Source organism: Camelus dromedarius, chromosome 2, assembly GCF_036321535.1.
Source record: "Camelus dromedarius isolate mCamDro1 chromosome 2, mCamDro1.pat, whole genome shotgun sequence".
In the NCBI taxonomy this organism is placed as follows: Eukaryota; Metazoa; Chordata; class Mammalia; order Artiodactyla; family Camelidae; genus Camelus; species Camelus dromedarius.
Window position 1 is genome coordinate 1,351,504 of NC_087437.1, and position 17,007 is coordinate 1,368,510.

Sequence of the window (17,007 nt, forward strand, 5' to 3'; positions counted from 1 at the left end):
CACTGTAAAACCGAGTTGGAGCTTCTACCTCCCCATATATATGTATGGAATGGAGTTTGCAACTGAAAAGAAACTTTGTGTTCCCAACAAGCTAGGTGAAGGACGGCTTTCACACACACTTATTTATCAGAACTGAGCAAGAGGAGAGACCTTCGTTCATCTAGCACCAAGGGAAAGGGTTGCAGGAGACACTTTTTCTCTGCTTTCTCAGTATTTTTCCTAGTGCCGGTTTGAAGTTCCTGCAGTTTTCACTGTAAAACCGAGTTGGAGCTTGTACCTCCCCATATATATGTATGGAATGGAGTTTGCAACTGAAAAGAAACTTTGTGTTTCCAACAAGCTAGGTGAAGGACGGCTTTCACACACACTTATCTCTCAGAACTGAGCAAGTGGAGAGACGTTCGTTCATCTAGCACCAAGGGAACGGGTTGCAGGAGACACTTTTTCTCTGCTTTCTCAGTCTGTTTCCTAGTGCCGGTTTGAAGTTCCTGCAGTTTTCACTGTGAAACCGAGTTGGAGCTTCTACCTCCCCATATATATGTATGGAATGGAGTTTGCAACTGAAAAGAAACTTTGTGTTCCCAACAAGCTAGGTGAAGGACGGCTTTCACACACACTTATCTCTCAGAACAGAGCAAGTGGAGAGACGTTCGTTCATCTAGCACCAAGGGAACGGGTTGCAGGAGACAATTTTTCTCTGCTTTCTCAGTCTGTTTCCTAGTGCCGGTTTGAAGTTCCTGCAGTTTTCACTGTCAAACCGAGTTGGAGCTAGAACCTCCCCATATATCTGTATGGAATGGAGTTTGCAACTGAAAAGAAACTTTGTGTTCCCAACAAGCTAGGTGAAGGACGGCTTTCACACACACTTATCTCTCAGAACTGAGCAAGTGGAGAGACGTTCGTTCATCTAGCACCAAGGGAACGGGTTGCAGGAGACACTATTTCTCTGCATTCTCAGTCTGTTTCCTAGTGCCGGTTTGAAGTTCCTGCAGTTTTCACTGTCAAACCGAGTTGGAGCTAGTACCTCCACATATATATGTATGGAATGGAGTTTGCAACTGAAAAGAATCTTTGTGTTCCCAACAAGCTAGGTGAAGGACCGCTTTCACACACACTTATCTCTCAGAACTGAGCAAGTGGAGAGACGTTCGTTCATCTAGCACCAAGGGAACGGGTTGCAGGAGACACTTTTTCTCTGCTTTCTCAGTCTTTTTCCTAGTGCCGGTATGAAGTTCCTGCAGTTTTCACTGTAAAACCGAGTTGGAGCTTCTACCTCCCCATATATATGTATGGAATGGAGTTTGCAACTGAAAAGAAACTTTGTGTTCCCAACAATCTAGGTGAAGGACGGCTTTCACACACACTTATCTCTCAGAACAGAGCAAGTGGAGAGACGTTCGTTCATCTAGCACCAAGGGAACGGGTTGCAGGAGACACTTTTTCTCTGCTTTCTCAGTCTGTATCCTAGTGCCGGTTTGAAGTTCCTGCAGTTTTCACTGTAAAACCGAGTTGGAGCTTCTACCTCCCCATATATATGTATGGAATGGAGTTTGCAACTGAAAAGAATCTTTGTGTTCCCAACAAGCTGGGTGAAGGACCGCTTTCACACACACTTATCTCTCAGAACTGAGCAAGTGGAGAGACGTTCGTTCATCTAGCACCAAGGGAACGGGTTGCAGGAGACACTTTTTCTCTGCTTTCTCAGTCTTTTTCCTAGTGCCGGTTTGAAGTTCCTGCAGTTTTCACTGTAAAACCGAGTTGGAGCTTCTACCTCCCCATATATATGTATGGAATGGAGTTTGCAACTGAAAAGAAACTTTGTGTTCCCAACAAGCTAGGTGAAGGACGGCTTTCACACACACTTATCTCTCAGAACAGAGCAAGTGGAGAGACTTTCGTTCATCTAGCACCAAGGGAACGGGTTGCAGGAGACACTTTTTCTCTGCTTTCTCAGTCTGTTTCCTAGTGCCGGTTTGAAGTTCCTGCAGTTTTCACTGTGAAACCGAGTTGGAGCTTCTACCTCCCCATATATATGTATGGAATGGAGTTTGCAACTGAAAAGAAACTTTGTGTTCCCAACAAGCTAGGTGAAGGACGGCTTTCACACACACTTATCTCTCAGAACAGAGCAAGTGGAGAGACGTTCGTTCATATAGCACCAAGGGAACGGGTTGCAGGAGACAATTTTTCTCTGCTTTCTCAGTCTGTTTCCTAGTGCCGGTTTGAAGTTCCTGCAGTTTTCACTGTCAAACCGAGTTGGAGCTAGAACCTCCCCATATATCTGTATGGAATGGAGTTTGCAACTGAAAAGAAACTTTGTGTTCCCAACAAGCTAGGTGAAGGACGGCTTTCACACACACTTATCTCTCAGAACTGAGCAAGTGGAGAGACGTTCGTTCATCTAGCACCAAGGGAACGGGTTGCAGGAGACACTATTTCTCTGCATTCTCAGTCTGTTTCCTAGTGCCGGTTTGAAGTTCCTGCAGTTTTCACTGTCAAACCGAGTTGGAGCTAGTACCTCCACATATATATGTATGGAATGGAGTTTGCAACTGAAAAGAATCTTTGTGTTCCCAACAAGCTAGGTGAAGGACCGCTTTCACACACACTTATCTCTCAGAACTGAGCAAGTGGAGAGACGTTCGTTCATCTAGCACCAAGGGAACGGGTTGCAGGAGACACTTTTTCTCTGCTTTCTCAGTCTTTTTCCTAGTGCCGGTATGAAGTTCCTGCAGTTTTCACTGTAAAACCGAGTTGGAGCTTCTACCTCCCCATATATATGTATGGAATGGAGTTTGCAACTGAAAAGAAACTTTGTGTTCCCAACAATCTAGGTGAAGGACGGCTTTCACACACACTTATCTCTCAGAACAGAGCAAGTGGAGAGACGTTCGTTCATCTAGCACCAAGGGAACGGGTTGCAGGAGACACTTTTTCTCTGCTTTCTCAGTCTGTATCCTAGTGCCGGTTTGAAGTTCCTGCAGTTTTCACTGTAAAACCGAGTTGGAGCTTCTACCTCCCCATATATATGTATGGAATGGAGTTTGCAACTGAAAAGAATCTTTGTGTTCCCAACAAGCTGGGTGAAGGACCGCTTTCACACACACTTATCTCTCAGAACTGAGCAAGTGGAGAGACGTTCGTTCATCTAGCACCAAGGGAACGGGTTGCAGGAGACACTTTTTCTCTGCTTTCTCAGTCTTTTTCCTAGTGCCGGTTTGAAGTTCCTGCAGTTTTCACTGTAAAACCGAGTTGGAGCTTCTACCTCCCCATATATATGTATGGAATGGAGTTTGCAACTGAAAAGAAACTTTGTGTTCCCAACAAGCTAGGTGAAGGACGGCTTTCACACACACTTATCTCTCAGAACAGAGCAAGTGGAGAGACTTTCGTTCATCTAGCACCAAGGGAACGGGTTGCAGGAGACACTTTTTCTCTGCTTTCTCAGTCTTTTTCCTAGTGCCGGTTTGAAGTTCCTGCAGTTTTCACTGTAAAACCGAGTTGGAGCTTCTACCTCCCCATATATATGTATGGAATGGAGTTTGCAACTGAAAAGAAACTTTGTGTTCCCAACAAGCTAGGTGAAGGACGGCTTTCACACACACTTATCTCTCAGAACAGAGCAAGTGGAGAGACTTTCGTTCATCTAGCACCAAGGGAACGGGTTGCAGGAGACACTTTTTCTCTGCTTTCTCAGTCTGTTTCCTAGTGCCGGTTTGAAGTTCCTGCAGTTTTCACTGTCAAACCGAGTTGGAGCTAGTACCTCCCCATATATATGTATGGAATGGAGTTTGCAACTGAAAAGAAACTTTGTGTTCCCAACAAGCTAGTTGAAGGACGGCTTTCACACACACTTATCTCTCAGAACAGAGCAAGTGGAGAGACTTTCGTTCATCTAGCACCAAGGGAACGGGTTGCAGGAGACACTTTTTCTCTGCTTTCTCAGTCTTTTTCCTAGTGCCGGTTTGAAGTTCCTGCAGTTTTCACTGTAAAACCGAGTTGGAGCTTCTACCTCCCCATATATATGTATGGAATGGAGTTTGCAACTGAAAAGAAACTTTGTGTTCCCAACAAGCTAGGTGAAGGACGGCTTTCACACACACTTATCTCTCAGAACAGAGCAAGTGGAGAGACTTTCGTTCATCTAGCACCAAGGGAACGGGTTGCAGGAGACACTTTTTCTCTGCTTTCTCAGTCTGTTTCCTAGTGCCGGTTTGAAGTTCCTGCAGTTTTCACTGTCAAACCGAGTTGGAGCTAGTACCTCCCCATATATATGTATGGAATGGAGTTTGCAACTGAAAAGAAACTTTGTGTTCCCAACAAGCTAGGTGAAGGACGGCTTTCACACACACTTATCTCTCAGAACTGAGCAAGTGGAGAGACGTTCGTTCATCTAGCACCAAGGGAACGGGTTGCAGGAGACACTTTTTCTCTGCTTTCTCAGTCTTTTTCCTAGTGCCGGATTGAAGTTCCTGCAGTTTTCACTGTAAAACCGAGTTGGAGCTTCTACCTCCCCATATATATGTATGGAATGGAGTTTGCAACTGAAAAGAAACTTTGTGTTCCCAACAAGCTAGGTGAAGGACGGCTTTCACACACACTTATCTCTCAGAACTGAGCAAGTGGAGAGACGTTCGTTCATCTAGCAACAAGGGAACGGGTTGCAGGAGACACTTTTTCTCTGATTTCTCAGTCTGTTTCCTAGTGCCGGTTTGAAATTCCTGCAGTTTTCACTGTAAAACCGAGTTGGAGCTTCTACCTCCCCATGTATATGTATGGAATGGAGTTTGCAGCTGAAAAGAAACTTTGTGTTCCCAACAAGCTAGGTGAAGTACGGCTTTCAAACACACTTATCTCTCAGAACAGAGCAAGTGGAGAGACGTTCGTTCATCTAGCACCAAGGGAACGGGTTGCAGGAGACACTTTTTCTCTGCTTTCTCAGTCTGTTTCCTAGTGCCGGTTTGAAGTTCCTGCAGTTTTCACTGTAAAACCGAGTTGGAGTTTCTACCTCCCCATATATATGTATTTAATGGAGTTTGCAACTGAAAAGAAACTTTGTGTTCCCAACAAGCTAGGTGAAGGACGGCTTTCACACACACTTATCCCTCAGAACTGAGCAAGTGGAGAGACGTTCGTTCATCTAGCACCAAGGGAACGGGTTGCAGGAGACAATTTTTCTCTGCTTTCTCAGTCTGTTTCCTAGTGCCGGTTTGAAGTTCCTGCAGTTTTCACTGTCAAACCGAGTTGGAGCTAGAACCTCCCCATATATATGTATGGAATGGAGTTTGCAACTGAAAAGAAACTTTGTGTTCCCAACAAGCTAGGTGAAGGACGGCTTTCACACACACTTATCTCTCAGAACTGAGCAAGTGGAGAGACGTTCGTTCATCTAGCACCAAGGGAACGGGTTGCAGGGGACACTATTTCTCTGCTTTCTCAGTCTGTTTCCTAGTGCCGGTTTGAAGTTCCTGCAGTTTTCACTGTCAAACCGAGTTGGAGCTAGTACCTCCACATATATATGTATGGAATGGAGTTTGCAACTGAAAAGAATCTTTGTGTTCCCAACAAGTTAGGTGAAGGACCGCTTTCACACACACTTATCTCTCAGAACTGAGCAAGTGGAGAGACGTTCGTTCATCTAGCACCAAGGGAACGGGTTGCAGGAGACACTTTTTCTCTGCTTTCTCAGTCTTTTTCCTAGTGCCGGTTTGAAGTTCCTGCAGTTTTCACTGTAAAACCGAGTTGGAGCTTCTACCTCCCCATATATATGTATGGAATGGAGTTTGCAACTGAAAAGAAACTTTGTGTTCCCAACAATCTAGGTGAAGGACTGCTTTCACACACAATTATCTCTCAGAACAGAGCAAGTGGAGAGACGTTCGTTCATCTAGCACCAAGGGAACGGGTTGCAGGAGACACTTTTTCTCTGCTTTCTCAGTCTGTTTCCTAGTGCCGGTTTGAAGTTCCTGCAGTTTTCACTGTAAAACCGAGTTGGAGCTTCTACCTCCCCATATATATGTATGGAATGGAGTTTGCAACTGAAAAGAAACTTTGTGTTCCCAACAAGCTAGGTGAAGGACGGCTTTCACACACACTTATCTCTCAGAACAGAACAAGTGGAGAGACGTTCGTTCATCTAGCACCAAGGGAACGGGTTGCAGGAGACACTTTTTCTCTGCTTTCTCAGTCTGGTTCCTAGTGCCGGTTTGAAGTTCCTGCAGTTTTCACTGTCAAACCGAGTTGGAGCTAGAACCTCCCCATATATATGTATGGAATGGAGTTTGTAACTAAAAAGAAACTTTGTGTTCCCAACAAGCTAGGTGAAGGACGGCTTTCACACACACTTATCTCTCAGAACTGAGCAAGTGGAGAGACGTTCGTTCATCTAGCACCAAGGGAACGGGTTGCAGGAGACACTTTTTCTCTGCTTTCTCAGTCTGTTTCCTAGTGCCGGTTTGATGTTCCTGCAGTTTTCACTGTCAAACCGAGTTGGAGCTAGTACCTCCACATATATATGTATGGAATGGAGTTTGCAACTGAAAAGAATCTTTGTGTTCCCAACAAGCTAGGTGAAGGACCGCTTTCACACACACTTATCTCTCAGAACTGAGCAAGTGGAGAGACGTTCGTTCATCTAGCACCAAGGGAACGGGTTGCAGGAGACACTTTTTCTCTGCTTTCTCAGTCTTTTTCCTAGTGCCGGTTTGAAGTTCCTGCAGTTTTCACTGTAAAACCGAGTTTGAGCTTCTACCTCCCCATATATATGTATGCAATGGAGTTTGCAACTGAAAAGAAACTTTGTGTTCCCAACAATCTAGGTGAAGGACGGCTTTCACACACACTTATCTCTCAGAACAGAGCAAGTGGAGAGACGTTCGTTCATCTAGCACCAAGGGAACGGGTTGCAGGAGACACTTTTTCTCTGCTTTCTCAGTCTGTTTCCTAGTGCCGGTTTGAAGTTCCTGCAGTTTTCACTGTCAAACCGAGTTGAAGCTTGTACCTCCCCATATATATGTATGGAATGGAGTTTGCAACTGAAAAGAAACTTTGTGTTCCCAACAAGCAAGGTGAAGGACGGCTTTCACACACACTTATCTCTCAGAAATGAGCAAGTGGAGAGACGTTCGTTCATCTAGCACCAAGGGAACGGGTTGCAGGAGACACTTTTTCTCTGCTTTCTCAGTCTGTTTCCTAGTGCCGGTTTGAAGTTCCTGCAGTTTTCACTGTAAAACCGAGTTGGAGCTTGTACCTCCCCATATATATGTATGGAATGGAGTTTGCAACTGAAAAGAAACTTTGTGTTCCCAACAAGCTAGGTGAAGGACGGCTTTCACACACACTTATCTCTCAGAACTGAGCAAGTGGAGAGACGTTCGTTCATCTAGCACCAAGGGAACGGGTTGCAGGAGACACTTTTTCTCTGCTTTCTCAGTCTTTTTCCTAGTGCCGGATTGAAGTTCCTGCAGTTTTCACTGTAAAACCGAGTTGGAGCTTCTAACTCCCCATATATATGTATGGAATGGAGTTTGCAACTGAAAAGAAACTTTGTGTTCCCAACAAGCTAGGTGAAGGACGGCTTTCACACACACTTATCTCTCAGAACAGAGCAAGTGGAGAGACGTTCGTTCATCTAGCAACAAAGGAACGGGTTGCAGGAGACACTTTTTCTCTGCTTTCTCAGTCTGTTTCCTAGTGCCGGTTTGAAGTTCCTGCAGTTTTCACTGTCAAACCGAGTTGGAGCTTGTACCTCCCCATATATATGTATGGAATGGAGTTTGCAACTGAAAAGAAACTTTGTGTTCCCAACAAGCTAGGTGAAGGACGGCTTTCACACACACTTATCTCTCAGAACTGAGCAATTGGAGAGACGTTCGTTCATCTAGCACCAAGGGAACGGGTTGCTGGGGACACTTTTTCTCTGATTTCTCAGTCTGTTTCCTAGTGCCGGTTTGAAATTCCTGCAGTTTTCACTGTAAAACCGAGTTGGAGCTTCTACCTCCCCATGTATATGTATGGAATGGAGTTTGCAGCTGAAAAGAAACTTTGTGTTCCCAACATGCTAGGTGAAGTACGGCTTTCACACACACTTATCTCTCAGAACAGAGCAAGTGGAGAGACGTTCGTTCATCTAGCACCAAGGGAACGGGTTGCAGGAGACACTTTTTCTCTGCTTTCTCAGTCTGTTTCCTAGTGTAGGTTTGAAGTTCCTGCAGTTTTCACTGTAAAACCGAGTTGGAGCTTATACCTCCCCATATATATGTATTTAATGGAGTTTGCAACTGAAAAGAAACTTTGTGTTCCCAACAAGCTAGGTGAAGGACGGCTTTCACACACACTTATCTCTCAGAACAGAGCAAGTGGAGAGACGTTCGTTCATCTAGCACCAAGGGAACGGGTTGCAGGAGACAATTTTTCTCTGCTTTCTCAGTCTGTTTCCTAGTGCCGGTTTGAAGTTCCTGCAGTTTTCACTGTCAAACCGAGTTGGAGCTAGAACCTCCCCATATATATGTATGGAATGGAGTTTGCAACTGAAAAGAAACTTTGTGTTCCCAACAAGCTAGGTGAAGGAAGGCTTTCACACACACTTATCTCTCAGAACTGAGCAAGTGGAGAGACGTTCGTTCATCTAGCACCAAGGGAACGGGTTGCAGGGGACACTATTTCTCTGCTTTCTCAGTCTGTTTCCTAGTGCCGGTTTGAAGTTCCTGCAGTTTTCACTGTCAAACCGAGTTGGAGCTAGTACCTCCACATATATATGTATGGAATGGAGTTTGCAACTGAAAAGAATCTTTGTGTTCCCAACAAGCTAGGTGAAGGACCGCTTTCACACACACTTATCTCTCAGAACTGAGCAAGTGGAGAGACGTTCGTTCATCTAGCACCAAGGGAACGGGTTGCAGGAGACACTTTTTCTCTGCTTTCTCAGTCTTTTTCCTAGTGCCGGTTTGAAGTTCCTGCAGTTTTCACTGTAAAACCGAGTTGGAGCTTCTACCTCCCCATATATATGTATGGAATGGAGTTTGCAACTGAAAAGAAACTTTGTGTTCCCAACAATCTAGGTGAAGGACTGCTTTCACACACAATTATCTCTCAGAACAGAGCAAGTGGAGAGACGTTCGTTCATCTAGCACCAAGGGAACGGGTTGCAGGAGACACTTTTTCTCTGCTTTCTCAGTGTGTTTCCTAGTGCCGGTTTGAAGTTCCTGCAGTTTTCACTGTAAAACCGAGTTGGAGCTTCTACCTCCCCATATATATGTATGGAATGGAGTTTGCAACTGAAAAGAAACTTTGTGTTCCCAACAAGCTAGGTGAAGGACGGCTTTCACACACACTTATCTCTCAGAACAGAACAAGTGGAGAGACGTTCGTTCATCTAGCACCAAGGGAACGGGTTGCAGGAGACACTTTTTCTCTGCTTTCTCAGTCTGTTTCCTAGTGCCGGTTTGATGTTCCTGCAGTTTTCACTGTCAAACCGAGTTGGAGCTAGTACCTCCACATATATATATGTATGGAATGGAGTTTGCAACTGAAAAGAATCTTTGTGTTCCCAACAAGCTAGGTGAAGGACCGCTTTCACACACACTTATCTCTCAGAACTGAGCAAGTGGAGAGACGTTCGTTCATCTAGCACCAAGGGAACGGGTTGCAGGAGACACTTTTTCTCTGCTTTCTCAGTCTTTTTCCTAGTGCCGGTTTGAAGTTCCTGTAGTTTTCACTGTAAAACCGAGTTTGAGCTTCTACCTCCCCATATATATGTATGGAATGGAGTTTGCAACTGAAAAGAAACTTTGTGTTCCCAACAATCTAGGTGAAGGACGGCTTTCACACACACTTATCTCTCAGAACAGAGCAAGTGGAGAGACGTTCGTTCATCTAGCACCAAGGGAACGGGTTGCAGGAGACACTTTTTCTCTGCTTTCTCAGTCTGTTTCCTAGTGCCGGTTTGAAGTTCCTGCAGTTTTCACTGTCAAACCGAGTTGAAGCTTGTACCTCCCCATATATATGTATGGAATGGAGTTTGCAACTGAAAAGAAACTTTGTGTTCCCAACAAGCAAGGTGAAGGACGGCTTTCACACACACTTATCTCTCAGAAATGAGCAAGTGGAGAGACGTTCGTTCATCTAGCACCAAGGGAACGGGTTGCAGGAGACACTTTTTCTCTGCTTTCTCAGTCTGTTTCCTAGTGCCGGTTTGAAGTTCCTGCAGTTTTCACTGTAAAACAGAGTTGGAGATCCTACCTCCCCATATATATTTATGGAATGGAGTTTGCAACTGAAAAGAAACTCTGTGTTCCCAACAAGCTAGGTGAAGGACGGCTTTCACACACACTTATCTCTCAGAACAGAGCAAGTGGAGAGACGTTCGTTCATCTAGCACCAAGGTAACGGGTTGCAGGAGACACTTTTCTCTGCTTTCTCAGTCTGTTTCCTAGTGCCGGTTAGAAGTTCCTGCAGTTTTCACTGTCAAACCGAGTTGGAGCTAGTACCTCCCCATATATATGTATGGAATGGAGTTTGCAACTGAAAAGAAACTTTGTGTTCCCAACAAGCTAGGTGAAGTACGGCTTTCACACACACTTATCTCTCAGAACGGAGCAAGTGGAGAGACGTTCGTTCATCTAGCACCAAGGGAACGGGTTGCAGGAGACACTTTTTCTCTGCTTCCTCAGTCTGTTTCCTAGTGCCGGTTTGAAGTTCCTGCAGTTTTCACTGTAAAACCGAGTTGGAGCTTGTACCTCCCCATATATCTGTATGGAATGGAGTTTGCAACTGAAAAGAAACTTTGTGTTCCCAACAAGCTAGGTGAAGGACGGCTTTCACACACACTTAACTCTCAGAACTGAGCAAGTGGAGAGACGTTCGTTCATCTAGCACCAAGGGAACGGGTTGCAGGGGACACTTTTTCTCTGCTTTCTCAGTCTGTTTACTAGTGCCGGTTTGAAGTTCCTGCAGTTTTCACTGTAAAATCGAGTTGGAGCTTCTACCTCCCCATATATATGTATGGAATGGAGTTTGCAACTGAAAAGAAACTTTGTGTTCCCAACAAGCTAGGTGAAGGACGGCTTTCACACACACATATCTCTCAGAACTGAGCAAGTGGAGAGACGTTCGTTCATCTAGCACCAAGGGAACGGGTTGCAGGAGACACTTTTTCTCTGCTTCCTCAGTCTGTTTCCTAGTGCCGGTTTGAAGTTCCTGCAGTTTTCACTGTAAAACCGAGTTGGAGCTTGTACCTCCCCATATATATATATGGAATGGAGTTTGCAACTGAAAAGAAACTTTGTGTTCCCAACAAGCTAGGTGAAGGACGGCTTTCACACACACTTATCTCTCAGAACTGAGCAAGTGGAGAGACGTTCGTTCATCTAGCACCAAGGGAACGGGTTGCAGGGGACACTTTTTCTCTGTTTTCTCAGTCTGTTTCCTAGTGCCGGTTTGAAGTTACTGCAGTTTTCACTGTAAAACCGAGTTGGAGCTTCTACCTCCCCATATATATGTATGGAATGGAGTTTGCAACTGAAAAGAAACTTTGTGTTCCCAACAAGCTAGGTGAAGGACGGCTTTCACACACACTTATCTCTCAGAACTGAGCAAGTGGAGAGACGTTCGTTCATCTAGCACCAAGGGAACGGGTTGCAGGAGACACTTTTTCTCTGCTTTCTCAGTCTGTTTCCTAGTGCCGGTTTGAAGTTCCTGCAGTTTTCACTGTCAAACCGAGTTGGAGCTAGTACCTCCCCATATATATGTATGGAATTGAGTTGGCAACTGAAAAGAAACTTTGTGTTCCCAACAAGCTAGGTGAAGGACAGCTTTCACACACACTTATCTCTCAGAACTGAGCAAGTGGAGAGACTTTCTTTCATGTAGCACCTAGGGAACGGGTTGCAGGAGACACTTTTTCTCTGCTTCCTCAGTCTGTTTCCTAGTTCCGGTTTGAAGTTCCTGCAGTTTTCACTGTAAAACCGAGTTGGAGCTTGTACCACCACATATATATGTATGGAATGGAGTTTGCAACTGAAAAGAAACTTTGTGTTCCCAAAAAGCTAGGTGAAGGACGGCTTTCACACACACTTATCTCTCAGAACTGAGCAAGTGGAGAGACGTTCGTTCATCTAGCACCAAGGGAATGGGTTTCAGGAGACACTTTTTCTCTGCTTTCTCAGTCTGTTTCCTAGTGCCGGTTTGAAGTTCCTGCAGTTTTCACTGTCAAACCGAGTTGGAGCTAGTACCTCCCCATATATATGTATGGAATGGAGTTTGCAACTGAAAAGAAACTTTGTGTTCCCAAAAAGCTAGGTGAAGGACGGCTTTCACACACACTTATCTCTCAGAACTGAGCAAGTGGAGAGACGTTCGTTCATCTAGCACCAAGGGAACGGGTTGCAGGAGACACTTTTTCTCTGCTTTCTCAGTCTGTTTCCTAGTGCCGGTTTGAAGTTCCTGCAGTTTTCACTGTCAAACCGAGTTGGAGCTAGTACCTCCCCATATATATGTATGGAATGGAGTTTGCAACTGAAAAGAAACTTTGTGTTCCCAACAAGCTAGGTGAAGGACGGCTTTCACACACACTTATCTCTCAGAACTGAGCAAGTGGAGAGACGTTCGTTCATCTAGCACCAAGGGAACGCGTTGCAGGAGACACTTTTTCTCTGCTTTCTCAGTCTGTTTCCTAGTGCCGGTTTGAAGTTCCTGCAGTTTTCACTGTCAAACCGAGTTGGAGCTAGTACCTCCCCATATATATGTATGGAATGGAGTTTGCAACTGAAAAGAAACTTTGTGTTCCCAACAAGCTAGGTGAAGGACGGCTTTCACACACACTTATCTCTCAGAACTGAGCAAGTGGAGAGACGTTCGTTCATCTAGCACCAAGGGAACGGGTTGCAGGAGACACTTTTTCTCAGCTTTCTCAGTCTGTTTCCTAGTGCCGGTTTGAAGTTCCTGCAGTTTTCACTGTAAAACCGAGTTGGAGCTAGTACCTCCCCATATATATGTATGGAATGGAGTTTGCAACTGAAAAGAAACTTTGTGTTCCCAACAAGCTAGTTGAAGGACGGCTTTCACACACACTTATCTCTCAGAACTGAGCAAGTGGAGAGACGTTCGTTCATGTAGCACCAAGGGAACGGGTTGCAGGAGACACTTTTTCTCTGCTTTCTCAGTCTGTTTCCTAGTGCCGGTTTGAAGTTCCTGCAGTTTTCACTGTAAAACCGAGTTGGAGCTTCTACCTCCCCATATATATGTATGGAATGGAGTTTGCAACTGAAAAGAAACTTTGTGTTCCCAACAAGCAAGGTGAAGGACGGCTTTCACACACACTTATCTCTCAGAACTGAGCAAGTGGAGAGACGTTCGTTCATCTAGCACCAAGGGAACGGGTTGCAGGAGACACTTTTTCTCTGCTTTCTCAGTCTGTTTCCTAGTGCCGGTTTGAAGTTCCTGCAGTTTTCACTGTCAAACCGAGTTGGAGCTAGTACCTCCCCATATATATGTATGGAATTGAGTTGGCAATTGAAAAGAAACTTTGTGTTCCCAACAAGCTAGGTGAAGGACAGCTTTCACACACATTTATCTCTAAGAACTGAGCAAGTGGAGAGACGTTCGTTCATCTAGCACCAAGGGAACGGGTTGCAGGGGACAATTTTTCTCTGCTTCCTCAGTCTGTTTCCTAGTGCCGGTTTGAAGTTCCTGCAGTTTTCACTGTAAAACCGAGTTGGAGCTTGTACCTCCACATATATATGTATGGAATGGAGTTTGCAACTGAAAAGAAACTTTGTGTTCCCAACAAGCTAGGTGAAGGACGGCTTTCACACACACTTATCTCTCAGAACTGAGCAAGTGGAGAGACGTTCGTTCATCTAGCACCAAGGGAACGGGTTGCAGGAGACACTTTTTCTCTGCTTTCTCAGTCTGTTTCCTAGTGCCGGTTTGAAGTTCCTGCAGTTTTCACTGTCAAACCGAGTTGGAGCTAGTACCTCCCCATATATATGTATGGAATGGAGTTTGCAACTGAAAAGAAACTTTGTGTTCCCAAAAAGCTAGGTGAAGGACGGCTTTCACACACACTTATCTCTCAGAACTGAGCAAGTGGAGAGACGTTCGTTCATCTAGCACCAAGGGAACGGGTTGCAGGAGACACTTTTTCTCTGCTTTCTCAGTCTGTTTCCTAGTGCCGGTTTGAAGTTCCTGCAGTTTTCACTGTCAAACCGAGTTGGAGCTAGTACCTCCCCATATATATGTATGGAATGGAGTTTGCAACTGAAAAGAAACTTTGTGTTCCCAACAAGCTAGGTGAAGGACGGCTTTCACACACACTTATCTCTCAGAACTGAGCAAGTGGAGAGACGTTCGTTCATGTAGCACCAAGGGAACGGGTTGCAGGAGACACTTTTTCTCTGCTTTCTCAGTCTGTTTCCTAGTGCCGGTTTGAAGTTCCTGCAGTTTTCACTGTCAAACCGAGTTGGAGCTAGTACCTCCCCATATATATGTATGGAATGGAGTTTGCAACTGAAAAGAAACTTTGTGTTCCCAAAAAGCTAGGTGAAGGACGGCTTTCACACACACTTATCTCTCAGAACTGAGCAAGTGGAGAGACGTTCGTTCATCTAGCACCAATGGAACGGGTTGCAGGAGACACTTTTTCTCTGCTTTCTCAGTCTGTTTCCTAGTGCCGGTTTGAAGTTCCTGCAGTTTTCACTGTCAAACCGAGTTGGAGCTAGTACCTCCCCATATATATGTATGGAATGGAGTTTGCAACTGAAAAGAAACTTTGTGTTCCCAACAAGCTAGGTGAAGGACGGCTTTCACACACACTTATCTCTCAGAACTGAGCAAGTGGAGAGACGTTCGTTCATGTAGCACCAAGGGAACGGGTTGCAGGAGCCACTTTTTCTCTGCTTTCTCAGTCTGTTTCCTAGTGCCGGTTTGAAGTTCCTGCAGTTTTCACTGTAAAACCGAGTTGGAGCTAGAACCTCCCCATATATCTGTATGGAATGGAGTTTGCAACTGAAGAGAAACTTTGTGTTCCCAACAAGCAAGGTGAAGGATGGCTTTCACACACACTTATCTCTCAGAACTGAGCAAGTGGAGAGACGTTCGTTCATCTAGCACCAAGGGAACGGGTTGCAGGAGACACTTTTTCTCTGCTTTCTCAGTCTGTTTCCTAGTGCCGGTTTGAAGTTCCTGCAGTTTTCACTGTCAAACCGAGTTGGAGCTAGTACCTCCCCATATATATGTATGGAATTGAGTTGGTAACTGAAAAGAAACTTTGTGTTCCCAACAAGCTAGGTGAAGGACAGCTTTCACACACACTTATCTCTCAGAACTGAGCAAGTGGAGAGACGTCCTTTCATGTAGCACCAAGGGAACGGGTTGCAGGAGACACTTTTTCTCTGCTTCCTCAGTCTGTTTCCTAGTGCCGGTTTGAAGTTCCTGCAGTTTTCACTGTCAAACCGAGTTGGAGCTTGTACCTCCCCATATATATGTATGGAATGGAGTTTGCAACTGAAAAGAAACTTTGTGTTCCCAACAAGCTAGGTGAAGGACGGCTTTCACACACACTTATCTCTCAGAACTGAGCAAGTGGAGAGACGTTCGTTCATCTAGCACCAAGGGAACGGGTTGCAGGAGACACTTTTTCTCTGCTTTCTCAGTCTGTTTCCTAGTGCCGGTTTGAAGTTCCTGCAGTTTTCACAGTAAAAGCGAGTTGGAGCTTGTACCTCCCCATATATATGTATGGAATGGAGTTTGCAACTGAAAAGAAACTTTGTGTTCCCAACAAGCTAGGTGAAGGACGGCTTTCACACACACTTATCTCTCAGAACTGAGCAAGTGGAGAGACGTTCGTTCATCTAGCACCAAGGGAACGGGTTGCAGGGACACATTTTCTCTACTTTCTCAGTCTGTTTTCTAGTGCCGGTTTGAAGTTCCTGCAGTTTTCACTGTAAAACAGAGTTGGAGCTTCTACCTCCCCATATATATTTATGGAATGGAGTTTGCAACTGAAAAGAAACTCTGTGTTCCCAACAAGCTAGGTGAAGGACGGCTTTCACACACACTTATCTCTCAGAACAGAGCAAGTGGAGAGACGTTCGTTCATCTAGCACCAAGGTAACGGGTTGCAGGAGACACTTTTCTCTGCTTTCTCAGTCTGTTTCCTAGTGCCGGTTTGAAGTTCCTGCAGTTTTCACTGTCAAACCGAGTTGGAGCTAGTACCTCCCCATATATATGTATGGAATGGAGTTTGCAACTGAAAAGAAACTTTGTGTTCCCAACAAGCTAGGTGAAGAACGGCTTTCACACACACTTATCTCTCAGAACTGAGCAAGTGGAGAGACGTTCGTTCATCTAGTACCAAGGGAACGGGTTGCAGGAGACACTTTTTGTCTGCTTCCTCAGTCTATTTCCTAGTGCCGGTTTGAAGTTCCTGCAGTTTTCACTGTAAAACCGATTTGGAGCTTGTACCTCCCCATATATATGTATGGAATGGAGTTTGCAACTGAAAAGAAACTTTGTGTTCCCAACAAGCTAGGTGAAGTACGGCTTTCACACACACTTATCTCTCAGAACTGAGCAAGTGGAGAGACGTTCGTTCATCTACCACCAAGGGAACGGGTTGCAGGGGACACTTTTTCTCTGCTTTCTCAGTCTGTTTCCTAGTGCCGGTTTGAAGTTCCTGCAGTTTTCACTGTAAAACCGAGTTGGAGCTAGTACCTCCCCATATATATGTATGGAATGGAGTTTGCAACTGAAAAGAAACTTTGTGTTCCCAACAAGCTAGGTGAAGGACGGCTTTCACACACACTTATCTCTCAGAACAGAGCAAGTGGAGAGACGTTCGTTCATCTAGCACCAAGGGAACGGGTTGCAGGAGACACTTTTTCTCTGCTTTCTCAGTCTGTTTCCTAGTGCCGGTTTGAAGTTCCTGCAGTTTTCACTGTCAAACCGAGTTGGAGCTAGTACCTCCCCATATATATGTATGGAATGGAGTTTGCAACTGAAAAGAAACTA